General features: G+C 41.9%; 30 non-coding genes and 11 pseudogenes across 30 annotated transcripts; all 41 read right to left on the minus strand.

Annotated features, from left to right (window-relative positions):
* Window positions 1–189: 189 nt before the first annotated feature.
* LOC146043035 (5S ribosomal RNA) lies at window positions 190–308 on the minus strand. Its single transcript, XR_014464097.1, has one exon. It is a non-coding gene; the product is annotated as a 5S ribosomal RNA (ribosomal RNA).
* Window positions 309–653: 345 nt separating this feature from the next.
* LOC146036675 (5S ribosomal RNA) lies at window positions 654–772 on the minus strand (annotated as a pseudogene).
* A 345-nt stretch (window positions 773–1,117) lies between these two features.
* Window positions 1,118–1,236, minus strand: LOC146041492 (5S ribosomal RNA). Its single transcript, XR_014463493.1, has one exon. It is a non-coding gene; the product is annotated as a 5S ribosomal RNA (ribosomal RNA).
* Window positions 1,237–1,581: 345 nt separating this feature from the next.
* LOC146034577 (5S ribosomal RNA) lies at window positions 1,582–1,700 on the minus strand. The gene has a single exon (XR_014459987.1). It is a non-coding gene; the product is annotated as a 5S ribosomal RNA (ribosomal RNA).
* Window positions 1,701–2,045: 345 nt separating this feature from the next.
* On the minus strand, window positions 2,046–2,164 carry LOC146046485 (5S ribosomal RNA). The gene has a single exon (XR_014465903.1). It is a non-coding gene; the product is annotated as a 5S ribosomal RNA (ribosomal RNA).
* Window positions 2,165–2,509: 345 nt separating this feature from the next.
* On the minus strand, window positions 2,510–2,628 carry LOC146047674 (5S ribosomal RNA). Its single transcript, XR_014466050.1, has one exon. It is a non-coding gene; the product is annotated as a 5S ribosomal RNA (ribosomal RNA).
* A 345-nt stretch (window positions 2,629–2,973) lies between these two features.
* On the minus strand, window positions 2,974–3,092 carry LOC146046606 (5S ribosomal RNA). Its single transcript, XR_014465953.1, has one exon. It is a non-coding gene; the product is annotated as a 5S ribosomal RNA (ribosomal RNA).
* Window positions 3,093–3,437: 345 nt separating this feature from the next.
* LOC146034599 (5S ribosomal RNA) lies at window positions 3,438–3,556 on the minus strand. Its single transcript, XR_014460009.1, has one exon. It is a non-coding gene; the product is annotated as a 5S ribosomal RNA (ribosomal RNA).
* Window positions 3,557–3,900: 344 nt separating this feature from the next.
* Window positions 3,901–4,019, minus strand: LOC146046727 (5S ribosomal RNA). The gene has a single exon (XR_014465964.1). It is a non-coding gene; the product is annotated as a 5S ribosomal RNA (ribosomal RNA).
* Window positions 4,020–4,364: 345 nt separating this feature from the next.
* On the minus strand, window positions 4,365–4,483 carry LOC146034004 (5S ribosomal RNA). Its single transcript, XR_014459416.1, has one exon. It is a non-coding gene; the product is annotated as a 5S ribosomal RNA (ribosomal RNA).
* Window positions 4,484–4,828: 345 nt separating this feature from the next.
* Window positions 4,829–4,947, minus strand: LOC146046848 (5S ribosomal RNA). The gene has a single exon (XR_014465975.1). It is a non-coding gene; the product is annotated as a 5S ribosomal RNA (ribosomal RNA).
* A 344-nt stretch (window positions 4,948–5,291) lies between these two features.
* On the minus strand, window positions 5,292–5,410 carry LOC146047432 (5S ribosomal RNA). The gene has a single exon (XR_014466028.1). It is a non-coding gene; the product is annotated as a 5S ribosomal RNA (ribosomal RNA).
* A 346-nt stretch (window positions 5,411–5,756) lies between these two features.
* Window positions 5,757–5,875, minus strand: LOC146036908 (5S ribosomal RNA; annotated as a pseudogene).
* A 345-nt stretch (window positions 5,876–6,220) lies between these two features.
* Window positions 6,221–6,339, minus strand: LOC146045967 (5S ribosomal RNA). The gene has a single exon (XR_014465702.1). It is a non-coding gene; the product is annotated as a 5S ribosomal RNA (ribosomal RNA).
* Window positions 6,340–6,682: 343 nt separating this feature from the next.
* LOC146046969 (5S ribosomal RNA) lies at window positions 6,683–6,801 on the minus strand. The gene has a single exon (XR_014465986.1). It is a non-coding gene; the product is annotated as a 5S ribosomal RNA (ribosomal RNA).
* Window positions 6,802–7,146: 345 nt separating this feature from the next.
* LOC146041498 (5S ribosomal RNA) lies at window positions 7,147–7,265 on the minus strand. The gene has a single exon (XR_014463494.1). It is a non-coding gene; the product is annotated as a 5S ribosomal RNA (ribosomal RNA).
* Window positions 7,266–7,610: 345 nt separating this feature from the next.
* LOC146046330 (5S ribosomal RNA) lies at window positions 7,611–7,729 on the minus strand. Its single transcript, XR_014465852.1, has one exon. It is a non-coding gene; the product is annotated as a 5S ribosomal RNA (ribosomal RNA).
* A 345-nt stretch (window positions 7,730–8,074) lies between these two features.
* On the minus strand, window positions 8,075–8,193 carry LOC146033947 (5S ribosomal RNA). Its single transcript, XR_014459361.1, has one exon. It is a non-coding gene; the product is annotated as a 5S ribosomal RNA (ribosomal RNA).
* A 2,726-nt stretch (window positions 8,194–10,919) lies between these two features.
* On the minus strand, window positions 10,920–11,038 carry LOC146045941 (5S ribosomal RNA). Its single transcript, XR_014465690.1, has one exon. It is a non-coding gene; the product is annotated as a 5S ribosomal RNA (ribosomal RNA).
* Window positions 11,039–11,383: 345 nt separating this feature from the next.
* LOC146038728 (5S ribosomal RNA) lies at window positions 11,384–11,492 on the minus strand (annotated as a pseudogene).
* Window positions 11,493–11,836: 344 nt separating this feature from the next.
* LOC146047090 (5S ribosomal RNA) lies at window positions 11,837–11,955 on the minus strand. Its single transcript, XR_014465997.1, has one exon. It is a non-coding gene; the product is annotated as a 5S ribosomal RNA (ribosomal RNA).
* Window positions 11,956–12,300: 345 nt separating this feature from the next.
* Window positions 12,301–12,419, minus strand: LOC146035216 (5S ribosomal RNA). The gene has a single exon (XR_014460601.1). It is a non-coding gene; the product is annotated as a 5S ribosomal RNA (ribosomal RNA).
* Window positions 12,420–12,764: 345 nt separating this feature from the next.
* LOC146047211 (5S ribosomal RNA) lies at window positions 12,765–12,883 on the minus strand. Its single transcript, XR_014466008.1, has one exon. It is a non-coding gene; the product is annotated as a 5S ribosomal RNA (ribosomal RNA).
* A 347-nt stretch (window positions 12,884–13,230) lies between these two features.
* Window positions 13,231–13,349, minus strand: LOC146047443 (5S ribosomal RNA). Its single transcript, XR_014466029.1, has one exon. It is a non-coding gene; the product is annotated as a 5S ribosomal RNA (ribosomal RNA).
* Window positions 13,350–13,695: 346 nt separating this feature from the next.
* LOC146046980 (5S ribosomal RNA) lies at window positions 13,696–13,814 on the minus strand. Its single transcript, XR_014465987.1, has one exon. It is a non-coding gene; the product is annotated as a 5S ribosomal RNA (ribosomal RNA).
* A 345-nt stretch (window positions 13,815–14,159) lies between these two features.
* Window positions 14,160–14,278, minus strand: LOC146041423 (5S ribosomal RNA). The gene has a single exon (XR_014463483.1). It is a non-coding gene; the product is annotated as a 5S ribosomal RNA (ribosomal RNA).
* A 345-nt stretch (window positions 14,279–14,623) lies between these two features.
* Window positions 14,624–14,742, minus strand: LOC146047807 (5S ribosomal RNA). The gene has a single exon (XR_014466062.1). It is a non-coding gene; the product is annotated as a 5S ribosomal RNA (ribosomal RNA).
* A 345-nt stretch (window positions 14,743–15,087) lies between these two features.
* Window positions 15,088–15,206, minus strand: LOC146036915 (5S ribosomal RNA; annotated as a pseudogene).
* Window positions 15,207–15,551: 345 nt separating this feature from the next.
* LOC146035995 (5S ribosomal RNA) lies at window positions 15,552–15,670 on the minus strand (annotated as a pseudogene).
* A 345-nt stretch (window positions 15,671–16,015) lies between these two features.
* LOC146036919 (5S ribosomal RNA) lies at window positions 16,016–16,134 on the minus strand (annotated as a pseudogene).
* Window positions 16,135–16,479: 345 nt separating this feature from the next.
* LOC146036001 (5S ribosomal RNA) lies at window positions 16,480–16,598 on the minus strand (annotated as a pseudogene).
* Window positions 16,599–16,945: 347 nt separating this feature from the next.
* LOC146046991 (5S ribosomal RNA) lies at window positions 16,946–17,064 on the minus strand. The gene has a single exon (XR_014465988.1). It is a non-coding gene; the product is annotated as a 5S ribosomal RNA (ribosomal RNA).
* Window positions 17,065–17,409: 345 nt separating this feature from the next.
* LOC146036039 (5S ribosomal RNA) lies at window positions 17,410–17,528 on the minus strand (annotated as a pseudogene).
* A 345-nt stretch (window positions 17,529–17,873) lies between these two features.
* On the minus strand, window positions 17,874–17,992 carry LOC146047333 (5S ribosomal RNA). Its single transcript, XR_014466019.1, has one exon. It is a non-coding gene; the product is annotated as a 5S ribosomal RNA (ribosomal RNA).
* Window positions 17,993–18,337: 345 nt separating this feature from the next.
* Window positions 18,338–18,456, minus strand: LOC146034015 (5S ribosomal RNA). The gene has a single exon (XR_014459427.1). It is a non-coding gene; the product is annotated as a 5S ribosomal RNA (ribosomal RNA).
* Window positions 18,457–18,801: 345 nt separating this feature from the next.
* On the minus strand, window positions 18,802–18,920 carry LOC146035885 (5S ribosomal RNA; annotated as a pseudogene).
* Window positions 18,921–19,265: 345 nt separating this feature from the next.
* LOC146035409 (5S ribosomal RNA) lies at window positions 19,266–19,384 on the minus strand (annotated as a pseudogene).
* A 345-nt stretch (window positions 19,385–19,729) lies between these two features.
* LOC146034477 (5S ribosomal RNA) lies at window positions 19,730–19,848 on the minus strand. The gene has a single exon (XR_014459889.1). It is a non-coding gene; the product is annotated as a 5S ribosomal RNA (ribosomal RNA).
* A 344-nt stretch (window positions 19,849–20,192) lies between these two features.
* LOC146035474 (5S ribosomal RNA) lies at window positions 20,193–20,311 on the minus strand (annotated as a pseudogene).
* A 345-nt stretch (window positions 20,312–20,656) lies between these two features.
* Window positions 20,657–20,775, minus strand: LOC146034312 (5S ribosomal RNA). Its single transcript, XR_014459724.1, has one exon. It is a non-coding gene; the product is annotated as a 5S ribosomal RNA (ribosomal RNA).
* A 345-nt stretch (window positions 20,776–21,120) lies between these two features.
* LOC146042875 (5S ribosomal RNA) lies at window positions 21,121–21,239 on the minus strand. Its single transcript, XR_014464047.1, has one exon. It is a non-coding gene; the product is annotated as a 5S ribosomal RNA (ribosomal RNA).
* Window positions 21,240–21,475: the final 236 nt, after the last annotated feature.

The following is a 21,475-nucleotide window of genomic DNA, read 5'->3' on the forward strand; positions in this document are numbered from 1 at the left end:
TACTAAAGAGGCTCAATACTGTTTTGCTGCCAAAAGCAGTTGGAATTGGGCCTAAACAGTGTGGTAAGTCTTTAGGTGATGGCTATTGTGTCTGTTTGACCGCTTCCAAATGTCTGTGCTGGCAATAAAAAGAAAAAGTTTCCAATTTAAATAGCTAGAGAATAAAAACAATTTGCCAGTAATGTGAAAAACCTACAGCACCTGGTGTTCCCATGTGGTCTCCCACCCAAGTACTAACCAGGCCCAACACTGCTTAGCTTCCAAGATCAGACGAGATTGGGCCTATCCAATGTGGTTTGGCTGTAGGTGAGATACAGGTACTTTTTTGCCCTCTTCTACATCTATCACCAGGTAAGCTAATAAGAAAGTTTCCTAACTGTATTGGCTTACTGAAAAAAATCATGTGTTGGTAATGTAAAAAGACCTACAGGACATGATATTAGCAGGGGGTCTTAAATTAAACTACTAAAGAGGCTCAACACTGTTTAGCTGCCAAAAGCAGTTGGAATTGGGCCTAAACAGTGTGGTAAGTCTTTAGGTGATGGCTATTGTGTCTGTTTGACCTCTTCCAAATGTCTGTGCTGGCAATAAAAAGAAAAAGTTTCCAATTTAAATAGCTAGAGAATAAAAACAATTTGCCAGTAATGTGAAAAAACCTACCGCACCTGGTGTTCCCATGTGGTCTCCCAACCAATTACTAACCAGGCCCAACACTGCTTAGCTTCCAAGATCAGACGAGATTGGGCCTATCCAATGTGGTATGGCTGTATGTGAGATACAGGCACTTTTTTGCCCTCTTCTACATCTATCACCAGGTAAGCTAATAAAAAAGTTTCCTAACTGTATTGGCTTACTGAAAAAAATCATGTGTTGGTAATGTAAAAAGACCTACAGGACATGATATTAGCAGGGGGTCTTAAATTAAACTACTAAAGAGGCTCAACACTGTTTAGCTGCCAAAAGCAGTTGGAATTGGGCCTAAACAGTGTGGTAAGTCTTTAGGTGATGGCTATTGTGTCTGTTTGACCTCTTCCAAATGTCTGTGCTGGCAATAAAAAGAAAAAGTTTCCAATTTAAATAGCTAGAGAATAAAAACAATTTGCCAGTAATGTGAAAAAACCTACAGCACCTGGTGTTCCCATGTGGTCTCCCACCCAAGTACTAACCAGGCCCAACACTGCTTAGCTTCCAAGATCAGACGAGATTGGGCCTATCCAATGTGGTATGGCTGTAAGTGAGATACAGGCACTTTTTTGCCCTCTTCTACATCTATCACCAGGTAAGCTAATAAAAAAGTTTCCTAACTGTATTGGCTTACTGAAAAAAATCATGTGTTGGTAATGTAAAAAGACCTACAAGACATGATATTAGCAGGGGGTCTTAAATTAAACTACTAAAGAGGCTCAACACTGTTTAGCTGCCAAAAGCATTTGGAATTGGGCCTAAACAGTGTGGTAAGTCTTTAGGTGATGGCTATTGTGTCTGTTTGACCTCTTCCAAATGTCTGTGCTGGCAATAAAAAGAAAAAGTTTCCAATTTAAATAGCTAGAGAATAAAAACAATTTGCCAGTAATGTGAAAAAACCTACAGCACCTGGTGTTCCCATGTGGTCTCCCACCCAAGTACTAACCAGGCCCAACACTGCTTAGCTTCCAAGATCAGACAAGATTGGGCCTATCCAATGTGGTATGGCTGTATGTGAGATACAGGCTCTTTTTGCCCTCTTCTACATCTATCACCAGGTAAGCTAATAAAAAAGTTTCCTAACTGTATTGGCTTACTGAAAAAAATCATGTGTTGGTAATGTAAAAAGACCTACAGGACATGATATTAGCAGGGGGTCTTAAATTAAACTACTAAAGAGGCTCAACACTGTTTTGCTGCCAAAAGCAGTTGGAATTGGGCCTAAACAGTGTGGTAAGTCTTTAGGTGATGGCTATTGTGTCTGTTTGACCGCTTCCAAATGTCTGTGCTGGCAATAAAAAGAAAAAGTTTCCAATTTAAATAGCTAGAGAATAAAAACAATTTGCCAGTAATGTGAATAAAACCTACAGCACCTGGTGTTCCCATGTGGTCTCCCACCCAAGTACTAACCAGGCCCAACACTGCTTAGCTTCCAAGATCAGACGAGATTGGGCCTATCCAATGTGGTATGGCTGTAGGTGAGATACAGGCACTTTTTTGCCCTCTTCTACATCTATCACCAGGTAAGCTAATAAGAAAGTTTCCTAACTGTATTGGCTTACTGAAAAAAATCATGTGTTGGTAAGGTAAAAAGACCTACAGGACATGATATTAGCAGGGGGTCTTAAATTAAACTACTAAAGAGGCTCAACACTGTTTAGCTGCCAAAAGCAGTTGGAATTGGGCCTAAACAGTGTGGTAAGTCTTTAGGTGATGGCTATTGTGTCTGTTTGACCTCTTCCAAATGTCTGTGCTGGCAATAAAAAGAAAAAGTTTCCAATTTAAATAGCTAGAGAATAAAAACAATTTGCCAGTAATGTGAAAAAACATACAGCACCTGGTGTTCCCATGTGGTCTCCCACCCAATTACTAACCAGGCCCAACACTGCTTAGCTTCCAAGATCAGACGAGATTGGGCCTATCCAATGTGGTATGGCTGTATGTAAGATACAGGCACTTTTTTGCCCTATTCTACATCTATCACCAGGTAAGCTAATAAAAAAGTTTCCTAACTGTATTGGCTTACTGAAAAAAATCATGTGTTGGTAATGTAAAAAGACCTACAGGACATGATATTAGCAGGGGGTCTTAAATTAAACTACTAAAGAGGCTCAACACTGTTTAGCTGCCAAAAGCAGTTGGAATTGGGCCTAAACAGTGTGGTAAGTCTTTAGGTGATGGCTATTGTGTCTGTTTGACCTCTTCCAAATGTCTGTACTGGCAATAAAAAGAAAAAGTTTCCAATTTAAATAGCTAGAGAATAAAAACAATTTGCCAGTAATGTGAAAAAACCTACAGCACCTGGTGTTCCCATGTGGTCTCCCACCCAAGTACTAACCAGGCCCAACACTGCTTAGCTTCCAAGATCAGACGAGATTGGGCCTATCCAATGTGGTATGGCTGTAGGTGAGATACAGGCACTTTTTTGCCCTCTTCTACATCTATCACCAGGTAAGCTAATAAAAAAGTTTCCTAACTGTATTGGCTTACTGAAAAAAATCATGTGTTGGTAATGTAAAAAGACCTACAGGACATGATATTAGCAGGGGGTCTTAAATTAAACTCCTAAAAAGGCTCAACACTGTTTAGCTGCCAAAAGCATTTGGAATTGGGCCTAAACAGTGTGGTAAGTCTTTAGGTGATGGCTATTGTGTCTGTTTGACCTCTTCCAAATGTCTGTGCTGGCAATAAAAAGAAAAAGTTTCCAATTTAAATAGCTAGAGAATAAAAACAATTTGCCAGTAATGTGAAAAAACCTACAGCACCTGGTGTTCCCATGTGGTCTCCCACCCAAGTACTAACCAGGCCCAACACTGCTTAGCTTCCAAGATCAGACAAGATTGGGCCTATCCAATGTGGTATGGCTGTATGTGAGATACAGGCTCTTTTTGCCCTCTTCTACATCTATCACCAGGTAAGCTAATAAAAAAGTTTCCTAACTGTATTGGCTTACTGAAAAAAATCATGTGTTGGTAATGTAAAAAGACCTACAGGACATGATATTAGCAGGGGGTCTTAAATTAAACTACTAAAGAGGCTCAACACTGTTTTGCTGCCAAAAGCATTTGGAATTGGGCCTAAACAGTGTGGTAAGTCTTTAGGTGATGGCTATTGTGTCTGTTTGACCGCTTCCAAATGTCTGTGCTGGCAATAAAAAGAAAAAGTTTCCAATTTAAATAGCTAGAGAATAAAAACAATTTGCCAGTAATGTGAAAAAACCTACAGCACCTGGTGTTCCCATGTGGTCTCCCACCCAAGTACTAACCAGGCCCAACACTGCTTAGCTTCCAAGATCAGACGAGATTGGGCCTATCCAATGTGGTATGGCTGTAGGTGAGATACAGGCACTTTTTTGCCCTCTTCTACATCTATCACCAGGTAAGCTAATAAGAAAGTTTCCTAACTGTATTGGCTTACTGAAAAAAATCATGTGTTGGTAAGGTAAAAAGACCTACAGGACATGATATTAGCAGGGGGTCTTAAATTAAACTACTAAAGAGGCTCAACACTGTTTAGCTGCCAAAAGCAGTTGGAATTGGGCCTAAACAGTGTGGTAAGTCTTTAGGTGTTGGCTATTGTGTCTGTTTGACCTCTTCCAAATGTCTGTGCTGGCAATAAAAAGAAAAAGTTTCCAATTTAAATAGCTAGAGAATAAAAACAATTTGCCAGTAATGTGAAAAAACCTACAGCACCTGGTGTTCCCATGTGGTCTCCCACCCAATTACTAACCAGGCCCAACACTGCTTAGCTTCCAAGATCAGACGAGATTGGGTCTATCCAATGTGGTATGGCTGTATGTAAGATACAGGCACTTTTTTGCCCTATTCTACATCTATCACCAGGTAAGCTAATAAAAAAGTTTCCTAACTGTATTGGCTTACTGAAAAAAATCATGTGTTGGTAATGTAAAAAGACCTACAGGACATGATATTAGCAGGGGGTCTTAAATTAAACCACTAAAGAGGCTCAACACTGTTTAGCTGCCAAAAGCAGTTGGAATTGGGCCTAAACAGTGTGGTAAGTCTTTAGGTGATGGCTATTGTGTCTGTTTGACCTCTTCCAAATGTCTGTACTGGCAATAAAAAGAAAAAGTTTCCAATTTAAATAGCTAGAGAATAAAAACAATTTGCCAGTAATGTGAAAAAACCTACAGCACCTGGTGTTCCCATGTGGTCTCCCACCCAAGTACTAACCAGGCCCAACACTGCTTAGCTTCCAAGATCAGACGAGATTGGGCCTATCCAATGTGGTATGGCTGTAGGTGAGATACAGGCACTTTTTTGCCCTCTTCTACTTCTATCACCAGGTAAGCTAATAAAAAAGTTTCCTAACTGTATTGGCTTACTGAAAAAAATCATGTGTTGGTAATGTAAAAAGACCTACAGGACATGATATTAGCAGGGGGTCTTAAATTAAACTACTAGATAGGCTCAACACTGTTTAGCTGCCAAAAGCAGTTGGAATTGGGCCTAAACAGTGTGGTAAGTCTTTAGGTGATGGCTATTGTGTCTGTTTGACCTCTTCCAAATGTCTGTGCTGGCAATAAAAAGAAAAATTTCCAATTTAAATAGCTAGAGAATAAAAACAATTTGCCAGTAATGTGAAAAAACCTACAGCACCTGGTGTTCCCATGTGGTCTCCCACCCAAGTACTAACCAGGCCCAACACTGCTTAGCTTACAAGATCAGACGAGATTGGGCCTATCCAATGTGGTATGGCTGTAGGTGAGATACAGGCACTTTTTTTGCCCTCTTCTACATCTATCACCAGGTAAGCTAATAAAAAAGTTTCCTAACTGTATTGGCTTACTAAAAAAAATCATGTGTTGGTAATGTAAAAAGACCTATAGGACATGATATTAGCAGGGGGTCTTAAATTAAACTACTAAAGAGGCTCAACACTGTTTAGCTGCCAAAAGCAGTTGGAATTGGGCCTAAACAGTGTGGTAAGTCTTTAGGTGATGGCTATTGTGTCTGTTTGACCTCTTCCAAATGTCTGTGCTGGCAATAAAAAGAAAAAGTTTCCAATTTAAATAGCTAGAGAATAAAAACAATTTGCCAGTAATGTGAAAAAACCTACAGCACCTGGTGTTCCCATGTGGTCTCCCACCCAAATACAAACCAGGCCAAACACTGCTTAGCTTCAAAGATCAGATGAGATTGGGCCTATCCAATGTGGTATGGCTGTAGGTGATCCACAGGCACTTTTTTGCCCTCTTCTACTTCTATCACCAGGTAAGCTAATACAAAAGTTTCCTAACTGTATTGGCTTACTGAAAAAAATCATGTGTTGGTAATGTAGAAAGACCTACAGGACATGATATTAGCAGGGGGTCTTAAATTAAACTACTAAAGAGGCTCAACACTGTTTAGCTGCCAAAAGCAGTTGGAATTGGGCCTAAACAGTGTGGTAAGTCTTTAGGTGATGGCTATTGTGTCTGTTTGACCTCTTCCAAATGTCTGTGCTGGCAATAAAAAGAAAAAGTTTCCAATTTAAATAGCTAGAGAATAAAAACAATTTGCCAGTAATGTGAAAAAACCTACAGCACCTGGTGTTCCCATGTGGTCTCCCACCCAAGTACTAACCAGGCCCAACACTGCTTAGCTTCCAAGATCAGACGAGATTGGGCCTATCCAATGTGGTATGGCTGTATGTGAGATACAGGCTCTTTTTGCCCTCTTCTACATCTATCACCAGGTAAGCTAATAAAAAAGTTTCCTAACTGTATTGGCTTACTGAAAAAAATCATGTGTTGATAATGTAAAAAGACCTACAGGACATGATATTAGCAGGGGGTCTTAAATTAAACTACTAAAGAGGCTCAATACTGTTTTGCTGCCAAAAGCAGTTGGAATTGGGCCTAAACAGTGTGGTAAGTCTTTAGGTGATGGCTATTGTGTCTGTTTGACCGCTTCCAAATGTCTGTGCTGGCAATAAAAAGAAAAAGTTTCCAATTTAAATAGCTAGAGAATAAAAACAATTTGCCAGTAATGTGAAAAACCTACAGCACCTGGTGTTCCCATGTGGTCTCCCACCCAAGTACTAACCAGGCCCAACACTGCTTAGCTTCCAAGATCAGACGAGATTGGGCCTATCCAATGTGGTATGGCTGTAGGTGAGATACAGGTACTTTTTTGCCCTCTTCTACATCTATCACCAGGTAAGCTAATAAGAAAGTTTCCTAACTGTATTGGCTTACTGAAAAAAATCATGTGTTGGTAATGTAAAAAGACCTACAGGACATGATATTAGCAGGGGGTCTTAAATTAAACTACTAAAGAGGCTCAACACTGTTTAGCTGCCAAAAGCAGTTGGAATTGGGCCTAAACAGTGTGGTAAGTCTTTAGGTGATGGCTATTGTGTCTGTTTGACCTCTTCCAAATGTCTGTGCTGGCAATAAAAAGAAAAAGTTTCCAATTTAAATAGCTAGAGAATAAAAACAATTTGCCAGTAATGTGAAAAAACCTACAGCACCTGGTGTTCCCATGTGGTCTCCCACCCAAGTACTAACCAGGCCCAACACTGCTTAGCTTCCAAGATCAGACGAGATTGGGCCTATCCAATGTGGTATGGCTGTAAGTGAGATACAGGCACTTTTTTGCCCTCTTCTACATCTATCACCAGGTAAGCTAATAAAAAAGTTTCCTAACTGTATTGGCTTACTGAAAAAAATCATGTGTTGGTAATGTAAAAAGACCTACAGGACATGATATTAGCAGGGGGTCTTAAATTAAACTACTAAAGAGGCTCAACACTGTTTAGCTGCCAAAAGCATTTGGAATTGGGCCTAAACAGTGTGGTAAGTCTTTAGGTGATGGCTATTGTGTCTGTTTGACCTCTTCCAAATGTCTGTGCTGGCAATAAAAAGAAAAAGTTTCCAATTTAAATAGCTAGAGAATAAAAACAATTTGCCAGTAATGTGAAAAAACCTACAGCACCTGGTGTTCCCATGTGGTCTCCCACCCAAGTACTAACCAGGCCCAACACTGCTTAGCTTCCAAGATCAGACAAGATTGGGCCTATCCAATGTGGTATGGCTGTAGGTGAGATACAGGCACTTTTTTGCCCTCTTCTACTTCTATCACCAGGTAAGCTAATAAAAAAGTTTCCTAACTGTATTGGCTTACTGAAAAAAATCATGTGTTGGTAATGTAAAAAGACCTACAGGACATGATATTAGCAGGGGGTCTTAAATTAAACTACTAAAGAGGCTCAACACTGTTTTGCTGCCAAAAGCAGTTGGAATTGGGCCTAAACAGTGTGGTAAGTCTTTAGGTGATGGCTATTGTGTCTGTTTGACCGCTTCCAAATGTCTGTGCTGGCAATAAAAAGAAAAAGTTTCCAATTTAAATAGCTAGAGAATAAAAACAATTTGCCAGTAATGTGAAAAAACCTACAGCACCTGGTGTTCCCATGTGGTCTCCCACCCAAGTACTAACCAGGCCCAACACTGCTTAGCTTTCAAGATCAGACGAGATTGGGCCTATCCAATGTGGTATGGCTGTATGTAAGATACAGGCACTTTTTTGCCCTATTCTACATCTATCACCAGGTAAGCTAATAAAAAAGTTTCCTAACTGTATTGGCTTACTGAAAAAAATCATGTGTTGGTAATGTAAAAAGACCTACAGGACATGATATTAGCAGGGGGTCTTAAATTAAACTACTAAAGAGGCTCAACACTGTTTAGCTGCCAAAAGCAGTTGGAATTGGGCCTAAACAGTGTGGTAAGTCTTTAGGTGATGGCTATTGTGTCTGTTTGACCTCTTCCAAATGTCTGTACTGGCAATAAAAAGAAAAAGTTTCCAATTTAAATAGCTAGAGAATAAAAACAATTTGCCAGTAATGTGAAAAAACCTACAGCACCTGGTGTTCCCATGTGGTCTCCCACCCAAGTACTAACCAGGCCCAACACTGCTTAGCTTCCAAGATCAGACGAGATTGGGCCTATCAGAATCAGAATCAGAATCAACTTTATTGGCCATGTGTGCTTGCGCACACTAGGAATTTTTTGTGGAGTACAGTGCAGCATCAAGCAGGGATGAAATGGGGGGGGGGGGGGGGGAACGACGACACATTACATGCATACCATTGAGACATTTTACACATTCCATTGAAACATTAAACGCATTACATTGAGAGCATTAAGACATCACTTGCGGGGATCACATGCCTGCCAAGCTGCACAGCGCCTAGGCAGCCATCAGCGGCGCCCCTGGTCGTTGCAGCAGCCAGGTAGGTAGCAATATAAGCAGGACAGTACATTTATCACATAGGGGACATGAACCCGCCGAGCTGAACAGCGCCTAGGCAGCCATCGGCGGCGCCACTGGTCGTTGCGGCAGCCAGGTGGGTAGCAATATAGGCAGGGACAGTACATTTATCACACAGGGGACACATACCCGCCAAGCTGCACAGCGCCTAGGCAGCCATCAGCGGCGCCACTGGTCGTTGCAGCAGCCAGGTAGGTAGCAATATAAGCAGGACAGTACATTTATCACATAAGGGACATGAACCCGCCGAGCTGAACAGCGCCTAGGCAGCCATCGGCGGCGCCACTGGGCGTTGCGGCAGCCAGGTAGGTAGCAATATAAGCAGGGACAGTACATTTATCACACAGGGGACACATACCCGCCAAGCTGCACAGCGCCTAGGCAGCCATCGGCGGCGCCACTGGTCGTTGCGGCAGCCAGGTAGGTAGCAATATAAGCAGGGACAGTACATTTATCACACAGGGGGCACATACCCGCCAAGCTGCACAGCGCCTAGGCAGCCATCAGCGGCGCCACTGGTCGTTGCAGCAGCCAGGTAGGTAGCAATATAAGCAGGGACAGTACAGTTATCACACAGGAAACACATACCTGCCGAGCTGCACAGCGCCTAGGCAGCCATCAGCGGCGCCACTGGTCGTTGCAGCAGCCAGGCAGGTAGCAATATAAGCAGGGACAGTACAGTTAAGCAGGGACAGTACAGTTAACACATGATACATTTGCACAGTTCCTAGGCAGCCATTTGCGGCGCCAACTTGAATCTTCCTGGGGGAGAGCCGTGGGTGGTGGGGGGAGGAGGGGGCAAAGTCAGTGAGGCCGGGGGAGAGTCAGTGGAAGTGGAGGCGGGGGGGGAGGGCGCGGAGCTGCCACAGAGTTTACCCGGGGCTGGTGCGGCCTGTTGGGGGGGGGGATCCTACCGGCCACTGCGGTGAAATTGCCTGGGGTCCTCCTGGCTGATCTGCCTCCTGTCCTAGGTGGCGGGGGATGGGTCCCTTCTCACCGGGTCTGCTGGTCTTCTTTCGCCTTCTTTTGCCCGGCACTGCGTCCAAAGGGCAGTGGAGGTGGTCCTAGGGTGTCCCCCCCGGCCGGTGGTGTTGCCGGGGGCATCCGTTCACTATTCAGCCACTGTGAGCCGGCCACGTCACCTGAGATGCAGGGGCCGCGTCAGAGCCGGCAGGAGCCGGCAGGAGAGGCCGCGGCTGCACTGCTTGGTCCGGGCCTCGATTTCCGGAGGCCGCGTCGGGATGCTGGCGGGTCCCGGGGGAAGTGAAGGGGTGACGCCTGGGCTGATTTCACACCCGCCCCATGCGGGTGAGCTGTGGCGGGCGCCTGGGCTGATTTGCACACCCGCCCCGTGCGGGTGAGCTGCTGAGCTGCGGCGAGCGCGTGGGGTCAGCCTTCTCCCCGCTCCGGCCGCATCGTCCTCGGGGGATCGCGGTGCACGCTTCCCCCCTCCTCCACCGCTGCCTGCCCGCCTCCTCTGACTCCGTCCCCTCCGCCGCAAGCTGCTCCTGAGGCCGGGGATGGTGGAAGCTCCGTGGATGGTGACGGAGCTCCACAGCATGCGACCATCCCCGGCCCCTTCCGGAAGTAATAATCCAATGTGGTATGGCTGTAGGTGAGATACAGGCACTTTTTTGCCCTCTTCTACTTCTATCACCAGGTAAGCTAATAAAAAAGTTTCCTAACTGTATTGGCTTACTGAAAAAAATCATGTGTTGGTAATGTAAAAAGACCTACAGGACATGATATTAGCAGGGGGTCTTAAATTAAACTACTAAAGAGGCTCAACACTGTTTAGCTGCCAAAAGCAGTTGGAATTGGGCCTAAACAGTGTGGTAAGTCTTTAGGTGATGGCTATTGTGTCTGTTTGACCTCTTCCAAATGTCTGTGCTGGCAATAAAAAGAAAAAGTTTCCAATTTAAATAGCTAGAGAATAAAAACAATTTGCCAGTAATGTGAAAAAACCTACAGCACCTGGTGTTCCCATGTGGTCTCCCACCCAAGTACTAACCAGGCCCAACACTGCTTAGCTTCCAAGATCAGACGAGATTGGGCCTATCCAATGTGGTATAGCTGTAAGTGAGATACAGGCACTTTTTTGCCCTCTTCTACATCTATCACCAGGTAAGCTAATAAAAAAGTTTCCTAACTGTATTGGCTTACTGAAAAAAATCATGTGTTGGTAATGTAAAAAGACCTACAGGACATGATATTAGCAGGGGGTCTTAAATTAAACTACTAAAGAGGCTCAACACTGTTTAGCTGCCAAAAGCATTTGGAATTGGGCCTAAACAGTGTGGTAAGTCTTTAGGTGATGGCTATTGTGTCTGTTTGACCTCTTCCAAATGTCTGTGCTGGCAATAAAAAGAAAAAGTTTCCAATTTAAATAGCTAGAGAATAAAAACAATTTGCCAGTAATGTGAAAAAACCTACAGCACCTGGTGTTCCCATGTGGTCTCCCACCCAAGTACTAACCAGGCCCAACACTGCTTAGCTTCCAAGATCAGGCCTATCCAATGTGGTATGGCTGTATGTGAGATACAGGCTCTTTTTGCCCTCTTCTACATCTATCACCAGGTAAGCTAATAAAAAAGTTTCCTAACTGTATTGGCTTACTGAAAAAAATCATGTGTTGGTAATGTAAAAAGACCTACAGGACATGATATTAGCAGGGGGTCTTAAATTAAACTACTAAAGAGGCTCAACACTGTTTTGCTGCCAAAAGCATTTGGAATTGGGCCTAAACAGTGTGGTAAGTCTTTAGGTGATGGCTATTGTGTCTGTTTGACCGCTTCCAAATGTCTGTGCTGGCAATAAAAAGAAAAAGTTTCCAATTTAAATAGCTAGAGAATAAAAACAATTTGCCAGTAATGTGAAAAAACCTACAGCACCTGGTGTTCCCATGTGGTCTCCCACCCAAGTACTAACCAGGCCCAACACTGCTTAGCTTCCAAGATCAGACGAGATTGGGCCTATCCAATGTGGTATGGCTGTAGGTGAGATACAGGCACTTTTTTGCCCTCTTCTACATCTATCACCAGGTAAGCTAATAAGAAAGTTTCCTAACTGTATTGGCTTACTGAAAAAAATCATGTGTTGGTAAGGTAAAAAGACCTACAGGACATGATATTAGCAGGGGGTCTTAAATTAAACTACTAAAGAGGCTCAACACTGTTTAGCTGCCAAAAGCAGTTGGAATTGGGCCTAAACAGTGTGGTAAGTCTTTAGGTGATGGCTATTGTGTCTGTTTGACCTCTTCCAAATGTCTGTGCTGGCAATAAAAAGAAAAAGTTTCCAATTTAAATAGCTAGAGAATAAAAACAATTTGCCAGTAATGTGAAAAAACCTACAGCACCTGGTGTTCCCATGTGGTCTCCCACCCAATTACTAACCAGGCCCAACACTGCTTAGCTTCCAAGATCAGACGAGATTGGGCCTATCCAATGTGGTATGGCTGTATGTAAGATACAGGCACTTTTTTGCCCTATTCTAGATCTATCACCAGGTAAGCTAATAAAAAAGTTTCCTAACTGTATTGGCTTACTGAAAAAAATCATGTGTTGGTAATGTAAAAAGACCTACAGGACATGATATTAGCAGGGGGTCTTAAATTAAACTACTAAAGAGGCTCAACACTGTTTAGCTGCCAAAAGCAGTTGGAATTGGGCCTAAACAGTGTGGTAAGTCTTTAGGTGATGGCTATTGTGTCTGTTTGACCTCTTCCAAATGTCTGTACTGGCAATAAAAAGAAAAAGTTTCCAATTTAAATAGCTAGAGAATAAAAACAATTTGCCAGTAATGTGAAAAAACCTACAGCACCTGGTGTTCCCATGTGGTCTCCCACCCAAGTACTAACCAGGCCCAACACTGCTTAGCTTCCAAGATCAGACGAGATTGGGCCTATCCAATGTGGTATGGCTGTAGGTGAGATACAGGCACTTTTTTGCCCTCTTCTACTTCTATCACCAGGTAAGCTAATAAAAAAGTTTCCTAACTGTATTGGCTTACTGAAAAAAATCATGTGTTGGTAATGTAAAAAGACCTACAGGACATGATATTAGCAGGGGGTCTTAAATTAAACTACTAAATAGGCTCAACACTGTTTAGCTGCCAAAAGCAGTTGGAATTGGGCCTAAACAGTGTGGTAAGTCTTTAGGTGATGATGGCTATTGTGTCTGTTTGACCTCTTCCAAATGTCTGTGCTGGCAATAAAAAGAAAAATTTCCAATTTAAATAGCTAGAGAATAAAAACAATTTGCCAGTAATGTGAAAAAACCTACAGCACCTGGTGTTCCCATGTGGTCTCCCACCCAAGTACTAACCAGGCCCAACACTGCTTAGCTTACAAGATCAGACGAGATTGGGCCTATCCAATGTGGTATGGCTGTAGGTGAGATACAGGCACTTTTTTTGCCCTCTTCTACATCTATCACCAGGTAAGCTAATAAAAAAGTTTCCTAACTGTATTGGCTTACTAAAAAAAATCATGTGTTGGTAATGTAAAAAGACCTACAGGACATGATATTAGCAGGGGGTCTTAAATTAAACTACAAAAGAGGCTCAACACTGTTTAGCTGCCAAAAGCAGTTGGAATTGGGCCTAAACAGTGTGGTAAGTCTTTAGGTGATGGCTATTGTGTCTGTTTGACCTCTTCCAAATGTCTGTGCTGGCAATAAAAAGAAAAAGTTTCCAACTTAAATAGCTAGAGAATAAAAACAATTTGCCAGTAATGTGAAAAAACCTACAGCACCTGGTGTTCCCATGTGGTCTCCCACCCAAGTACTAACCAGGCCCAACAATGCTTAGCTTCCAAGATCAGATGAGATTGGGCCTATCCAATGTGATATGGCTGCAGGTGAGATACAGGCACTTTTTTGCCCTCTTCTACATCTATCACCAGGTAAGCTAATAAAAAAGTTTCCTAACTGTATTGGCTTACTGAAAAAAATCATGTGTTGGTAATGTAAAAAGACCTACAGGACATGATATTAGCAGGGGGTCTTAAATTAAACTACTAAAGAGGCTCAACACTGTTTAGCTGCCAAAAGCAGTTGGAATTGGGCCTAAACAGTGTGGTAAGTCTTTAGGTGATGGCTATTGTGTCTGTTTGACCTCTTCCAAATGTCTGTGCTGGCAATAAAAAAAAAAAGTTTCCAATTTAAATAGCTAGAGAATAAAAACAATTTGCCAGTAATGTGAAAAAACCTACAGCACCTGGTGTTCCCATGTGGTCTCCCACCCAAGTACTAACCAGGCCCTACACTGCTTAGCTTCCAAGATCGGACGAGATTGGGCCGATCCAATGTGGTATGGCTGTAGGTGAGATACAGGCACTTTTTTGCCCTCTTCTACTTCTATCACCAGGTAAGCTAATAAAAAAGTTTCCTAACTGTATTGGCTTACTGAAAAAAATCATGTGTTGGTAATGTAAAAAGACCTATAGGACATGATATTAGCAGGGGGTCTTAAATTAAACTACTAAAGAGGCTCAACACTGTTTAGCTGCCAAAAGCAGTTGGAATTGGGCCTAAACAGTGTGGTAAGTCTTTAGGTGATGGCTATTGTGTCTGTTTGACCTCTTCCAAATGTCTGTGCTGGCAATAAAAAGAAAAAGTTTCCAACTTAAATAACTAGAGAATAAAAACAATTTGCCAGTAATGTGAAAAAACCTACAGCACCTGGTGTTCCCATGTGGTCTCCTACCCAAGTACTAACCAGGCCCAACACTGCTTAGCTTCCAAGATCGGACGAGATTGGGCCGATCCAATGTGGTATGGCTGTAGGTGAGATACAGGCACTTTTTTGCCCTCTTCTACTTCTATCACCAGGTAAGCTAATAAAAAAGTTTCCTAACTGTATTGGCTTACTGAAAAAAATCATGTGTTGGTAATGTAAAAAGACCTACAGGACATGATATTAGCAGGGGGTCCTAAATTAAACTACTAAAGAGGCTCAACACTGTTTAGCTGCCAAAAGCAGTTGGAATTGGGCCTAAACAGTGTGGTAAGTCTTTAGGTGATGGCTATTGTGTCTGTTTGACCTCTTCCAAATGTCTGTGCTGGCAATAAAAAGAAAAAGTTTCCAATTTAAATAGCTAGAGAATAAAAACAATTTGCCAGTAATGTGAAAAAACCTACAGCACCTGGTGTTCCCATGTGGTCTCCCACCCAAATACAAACCAGGCCAAACACTGCTTAGCTTCAAAGATCAGATGAGATTGGGCCTATCCAATGTGGTATGGCTGTAGGTGATCCACAGGCACTTTTTTGCCCTCTTCTACTTCTATCACCAGGTAAGCTAATAAAAAAGTTTCCTAACTGTATTGGCTTACTGAAAAAAATCATGTGTTGGTAATGTAGAAAGACCTACAGGACATGATATTAGCAGGGGGTCTTAAATTAAACTACAAAAGAGGCTCAACACTGTTTAGCTGCCAAAAGCAGTTGGAATTGGGCCTAAACAGTGTGGTAAGTCTTTAGGTGATGGCTATTGTGTCTGTTTGACCTCTTCCAAATGTCTGTGCTGGCAATAAAAAGAAAAAGTTTCCAACTTAAATAGCTAGAGAATAAAAACAATTTGCCAGTAATGTGAAAAAACCTACAGCACCTGGTGTTCCCATGTGGTCTCCCAGCCAAGTACTAACCACGCCCAACAATGCTTAGCTTCCAAGATCAGATGAGATTGGGCCTATCCAATGTGATATGGCTGCAGGTGCGATACAGGCACTTTTTTGCCCTCTTCTACATCTATCACCAGGTAAGCTAATAAAAAAGTTTCCTAACTGTATTGGCTTACTGAAAAAAATCATGTGTTGGTAATGTAAAAAGACCTACAGGACATGATATTAGCAGGGGGTCTTAAATTAAACTACTAAAGAGGCTCAACACTGTTTAGCTGCCAAAAGCAGTTGGAATTGGGCCTAAACAGTGTGGTAAGTCTTTAGGTGATGGCTATTGTGTCTGTTTGACCTCTTCCAAATGTCTGTGCTGGCAATAAAAAGAAAAAGTTTCCAATTTAAATAGCTAGAGAATAAAAACAATTTGCCAGTAATGTGAAAAAACCTACAGCACCTGGTGTTCCCATGTGGTCTCCCACCCAAATACAAACCAGGCCAAACACTGCTTAGCTTCAAAGATCAGATGAGATTGGGCCTATCCAATGTGGTATGGCTGTAGGTGATCCACAGGCACTTTTTTGCCCTCTTCTACTTCTATCACCAGGTAAGCTAATAAAAAAGTTTCCTAACTGTATTGGCTTACTGAAAAAAATCATGTGTTGGTAATGTAGAAAGACCTACAGGACATGATATTAGCAGGGGGTCTTAAATTAAACTACAAAAGAGGCTCAACACTGTTTAGCTGCCAAAAGCAGTTGGAATTGGGCCTAAACAGTGTGGTAAGTCTTTAGGTGATGGCTATTGTGTCTGTTTGACCTCTTCCAAATGTCTGTGCTGGCAATAAAAAGAAAAAGTTTCCAACTTAAATAGCTAGAGAATAAAAACAATTTGCCAGTAATGTGAAAAAACCTACAGCACCTGGTGTTCCCATGTGGTCTCCCAGCCAAGTACTAACCACGCCCAACAATGCTTAGCTTCCAAGATCAGATGAGATTGGGCCTATCCAATGTGATATGGCTGCAGGTGCGATACAGGCACTTTTTTGCCCTCTTCTACATCTATCACCAGGTAAGCTAATAAAAAAGTTTCCTAACTGTATTGGCTTACTGAAAAAAATCATGTGTTGGTAATGTAAAAAGACCTACAGGACATGATATTAGCAGGGGGTCTTAAATTAAACTACTAAAGAGGCTCAACACTGTTTAGCTGCCAAAAGCAGTTGGAATTGGGCCTAAACAGTGTGGTAAGTCTTTAGGTGATGGCTATTGTGTCTGTTTGACCTCTTCCAAATGTCTGTGCTGGCAATAAAAAGAAAAAGTTTCCAATTTAAATAGCTAGAGAATAAAAACAATTTGCCAGTAATGTAAAAAAAAACCTACAGCACCTGGTGTTCCCATGTGGTCTCCCACCCAAGTACTAACCAGGCCCTACACTGCTTAGCTTCCAAGATCGGATGAGATTGGGCCGATCCAATTTGGTATGGCTGTAGGTGAGATACAGGCACTTTTTTGCCCTCTTCTACATCTATCACCAGGTAAGCTAATAAAAAAGTTTCCTAACTGTATTGGCTTACTGAAAAAAATCATGTGTTGGTAATTTAAAAAGACCTACAGGACATGATATCAGCAGGGGGTCTTAAATTAAACTACTAAAGAGGCTCAACACTGTTTAGCTGCCAAAAGCAGTTGGAATTGGGCCTAAACAGTGTGGTAAGTCTTTAGGTGATGGCTATTGTGTCTGTTTGACCTCTTCCAAATGTCTGTGCTGGCAATAAAAAGAAAAAGTTTCCAATTTAAATAGCTAGAGAATAAAAACAATTTGCCAGTAATGTGAAAAAACCTACACCACCTGGTGTTCCCATGTGGTCTCCCACCCAAGTACTAACCAGGCCCAACACTGCTTAGCTTCCAAAATCGGACGAGATTGGGCCGAACCAATGTGGTATGGCTGTAGGTGAGATACAGGCACTTTTTTGCCCTCTTCTACTTCTATCACCAGGTAAGCTAATAAAAAAGTTTCCTAACTGTATTGGCTTACTGAAAAAAATCATGTGTTGGTAATGTAAAAAGACCTACAGGACATGATATTAGCAGGGGGTCTTAAATTAAACTACTAAAGAGGCTCAACAATGTTTAGCTGCCAAAAGCAGTTGGAATTGGGCCTAAACAGTGTGGTAAGTCTTTAGGTGATGGCTATTGTGTCTGTTTGACCTCTTCCAAATGTCTGTACTGGCAATAAAAAGAAAAAGTTTCCAATTTAAATAGCTAGAGAATAAAAACAATTTGCCAGTAATGTGAAAAAACCTACAGCACCTGGTGTTCCCATGTGGTCTCCCACCCAAGTACTAACCAGGCCCAACACTGCTTAGCTTCCAAGATCAGACGAGATTGGGCCTATCCAATGTGGTATGGCTGTAGGTGAGATACAGGCACTTTTTTGCCCTCTTCTACTTCTATCACCAGGTAAGCTAATAAAAAAGTTTCCTAACTGTATTGGCTTACTGAAAAAAATCATGTGTTGGTAATGTAAAAAGACCTACAGGACATGATATTAGCAGGGGGTCTTAAATTAAACTACTAAAGAGGCTCAACACTGTTTAGCTGCCAAAAGCAGTTGGAATTGGGCCTAAACAGTGTGGTAAGTCTTTAGGTGATGGCTATTGTGTCTGTTTGACCTCTTCCAAATGTCTGTGCTGGCAATAAAAAGAAAAAGTTTCCAATTTAAATAGCTAGAGAATAAAAACAATTTGCCAGTAATGTGAAAAAACATACAGCACCTGGTGTTCCCATGTGGTCTCCCACCCAAGTACTAACCAGGCCCAACACTGCTTAGCTTCCAAGATCGGAGGAGATTGGGCCGATCCAATGTGGTATGGCTGTAGGTGATATACAGGTACTTTTTTGCCCTCTTCTACTTCTATCACCAGGTAAGCTAATAAAAAAGTTTCCTAACTGTATTGGCTTACTGAAAAAAATCATGTGTTGGTAATGTAAAAAGACCTATAGGACATGATATTAGCAGGGGGTCTTAAATTAAACTACTAAAGAGGCTCAACACTGTTTAGCTGCCAAAAGCAGTTGGAATTGGGCCTAAACAGTGTGGTAAGTCTTTAGGTGATGGCTATTGTGTCTGTTTGACCTCTTCCAAATGTCTGTGCTGGCAATAAAAAGAAAAAGTTTCCAATTTAAATAGCTAGAGAATAAAAACAATTTGCCAGTAATGTGAAAAAACCTACAGCACCTGGTGTTCCCATGTGGTCTCCCACCCAAATACATACCAGGCCCAACACTGCTTAGCTTCAAAGATCAGATGAGATTGGGCCTATCCAATGTGGTATGGCTGTAGGTGATCCACAGGCACTTTTTTGCCCTCTTCTACTTCTATCACCAGGTAAGCTAATACAAAAGTTTCCTAACTGTATTGGCTTACTGAAAAAAATCATGTGTTGGTAATGTAAAAAGACCTACAGGACATGATATTAGCAGGGGGTCTTAATTTAAACTACTAAAGAGGCTCAACACTGTTTAGCTGCCAAAAGCAGTTGGAATTGGGCCTAAACAGTGTGGTAAGTCTTTAGGTGATGGCTATTGTGTCTGTTTGACCTCTTCCAAATGTCTGTGCTGGTAATAAAAAGAAAAAGTTTCCAATTTAAATAGCTAGAGAATAAAAACAATTTGCCAGTAATGTGAAAAAACCTACAGCACCTGGTGTTCCCATGTGGTCTCCCACCCAAGTACTAACCAGGCCCAACACTGCTTTGCTTCCAAGATCAGATGAGATTGGGCCTATCCAATGTGGTATGGATGTATGTGAGTTACAGGCACTTTTTTGCCCTCTTCTACATCTATCACCAGGTAAGCTAATAAAAAAGTTTCCTAACTGTATTGGCTTACTGAAAAAAATCATGTGTTGGTAATGTAAAAAGACCTACAGGACATGATATTAGCAGGGGGTCTTAAATTAAACTACTAAAGAGGCTCAACACTGTTTAGCTGCCAAAAGCAGTTGGAATTGGGCCTAAACAGTGTGGTAAGTCTTTAGGTGATGGCTATTGTGTCTGTTTGACCTCTTCCAAATGTCTGTGCTGGCAATAAAAAGAAAAAGTTTCCAATTTAAATAGCTAGAGAATAAAAACAATTTGCCAGCAATGTGAAAAAACCTACAGCACCTGGTGTTCCCATGTGGTCTCCCACCCAAGTACTAACCAGGCCCAACACTGCTTAGCTTCAAAGATCGGACGAGATTGGGCCGAACCAATGTGGTATGGCTGTAGGTGAGATACAGGCACTTTTTTGCCCTCTTCTACTTCTATCACCAGGTAAGCTAATAAAAAAGTTTCCTAACTGTATTGGCTTAATGAAAAAAATCATGTGTTGGTAATGTAAAAGACCTACAGGACATGATATTAGCAGGGGGTCTTAAATTAAACTACTAAAGAGGCTCAACACTGTTTAGCTGCCAAAAGCAGTTGGAATTGGGCCTAAACAGTGTGGTAAGTCTTTAGGTGATGGCTATTGTGTCTGTTTCACCTCTTCCAAATGTCTGTGCTGGTAATAAAAAGAAAAAGTTTCCAATTTAAATAGATAGAGAATAAAAACAATTTGCCAGTAATGTGAAAAAACCTACAGAACTTGGTGTTCCCAAGTGGTCTCCCACCCAAGTACTAACCAGGCCCAACACTGCTTAGCTTCCAAGATCAGACGAGATTGGGCCTATCCAATGTGGTATGGCTGTAGGTAAGATACAGGCACTTTTTTGCCCTCTTCTACATCTATCACCAGGTAAGCTAATAAAAAAGTTTTTTAACTGTATTGGCTTACTGAAAAAAATTATGTGTTGGTAATGTAAAAAGACCTACAGGACATGATATTAGCAGGGGGTCTTAATTTAAACTACTAAAGAGGCTCAACACTGTTTAGCTGCCAAAAGCAGTTGGAATTGGGCCTAAACAGTGTGGTAAGTCTTTAGGTGATAGCTATTGTGTCTGTTTGACCTCTTCCAAATGTCTGTGCTGGTAATAAAAAGAAAAAGTTTCCAATTTAAATAGCTAGAGAATAAAAACAATTTGCCAGTAATGTGAAAAAACCTACAGAACCTGGTGTTCCCATGTGGTCTCCCACCCAAGTACTAACCAGGCCCAACACTGCTTAGCTTCCAAGATCAGACGAGATTGGGCCTACCCAATGTGGTATGGCTGTAGGTGAGATACAGGCACTTTTTTGCCCTCTTCTACATCTATCACCAGGTAAGCTAATAAAAAAGTTTCCTAACTGTATTGGCTTACTGAAAAAAATCATGTGTTGGTAATGTAAAAAGACCTACAGGACATGATATTAGCAGGGGGTCTTAAATTAAACTACTAAAGAGGCTCAACACTGTTTAGCTGCCAAAAGCAGTTGGAATTGGGCCTAAACAGTGTGGTAAGTCTTTAGGTGATGGCTATTGTGTCTGTTTGACCTCTTCCAAATGTCTGTACTGGCAATAAAAAGAAAAAGTTTCCAATTTAAATAGCTAGAGAATAAAAACAATTTGCCAGTAATGTGAAAAAACCTACAGCACCTGGTGTTCCCATGTGGTCTCCCACCCAAGTACTAACCAGGCCCAACACTGCTTAGCTTCCAAGATCGGACGAGATTGGGCCGAACCAATGTGGTATGGCTGTAGGTGAGATACAGGCACTTTTTTGCCCTCTTCTACTTCTATCACCAGCTAAGCTAATAAAAAAGTTTCCTAACTGTATTGGCTTACTGAAAAAAATCATGTGTTGGTAATGTAAAAGACCTACAGGACATGATATTAGCAGGGGGTCTTAAATTAAACTACTAAAGAGGCTCAACACTGTTTAGCTGCCAAAAGCAGTTGGAATTGGGCCTAAACAGTGTGGTAAGTCTTTAGGTGATGG

This window comes from Crinia signifera, chromosome 1 (assembly GCF_055691185.1).
Source record: "Crinia signifera chromosome 1, ASM5569118v1, whole genome shotgun sequence".
Lineage (NCBI taxonomy): Eukaryota > Metazoa > Chordata > Amphibia > Anura > Myobatrachidae > Crinia > Crinia signifera.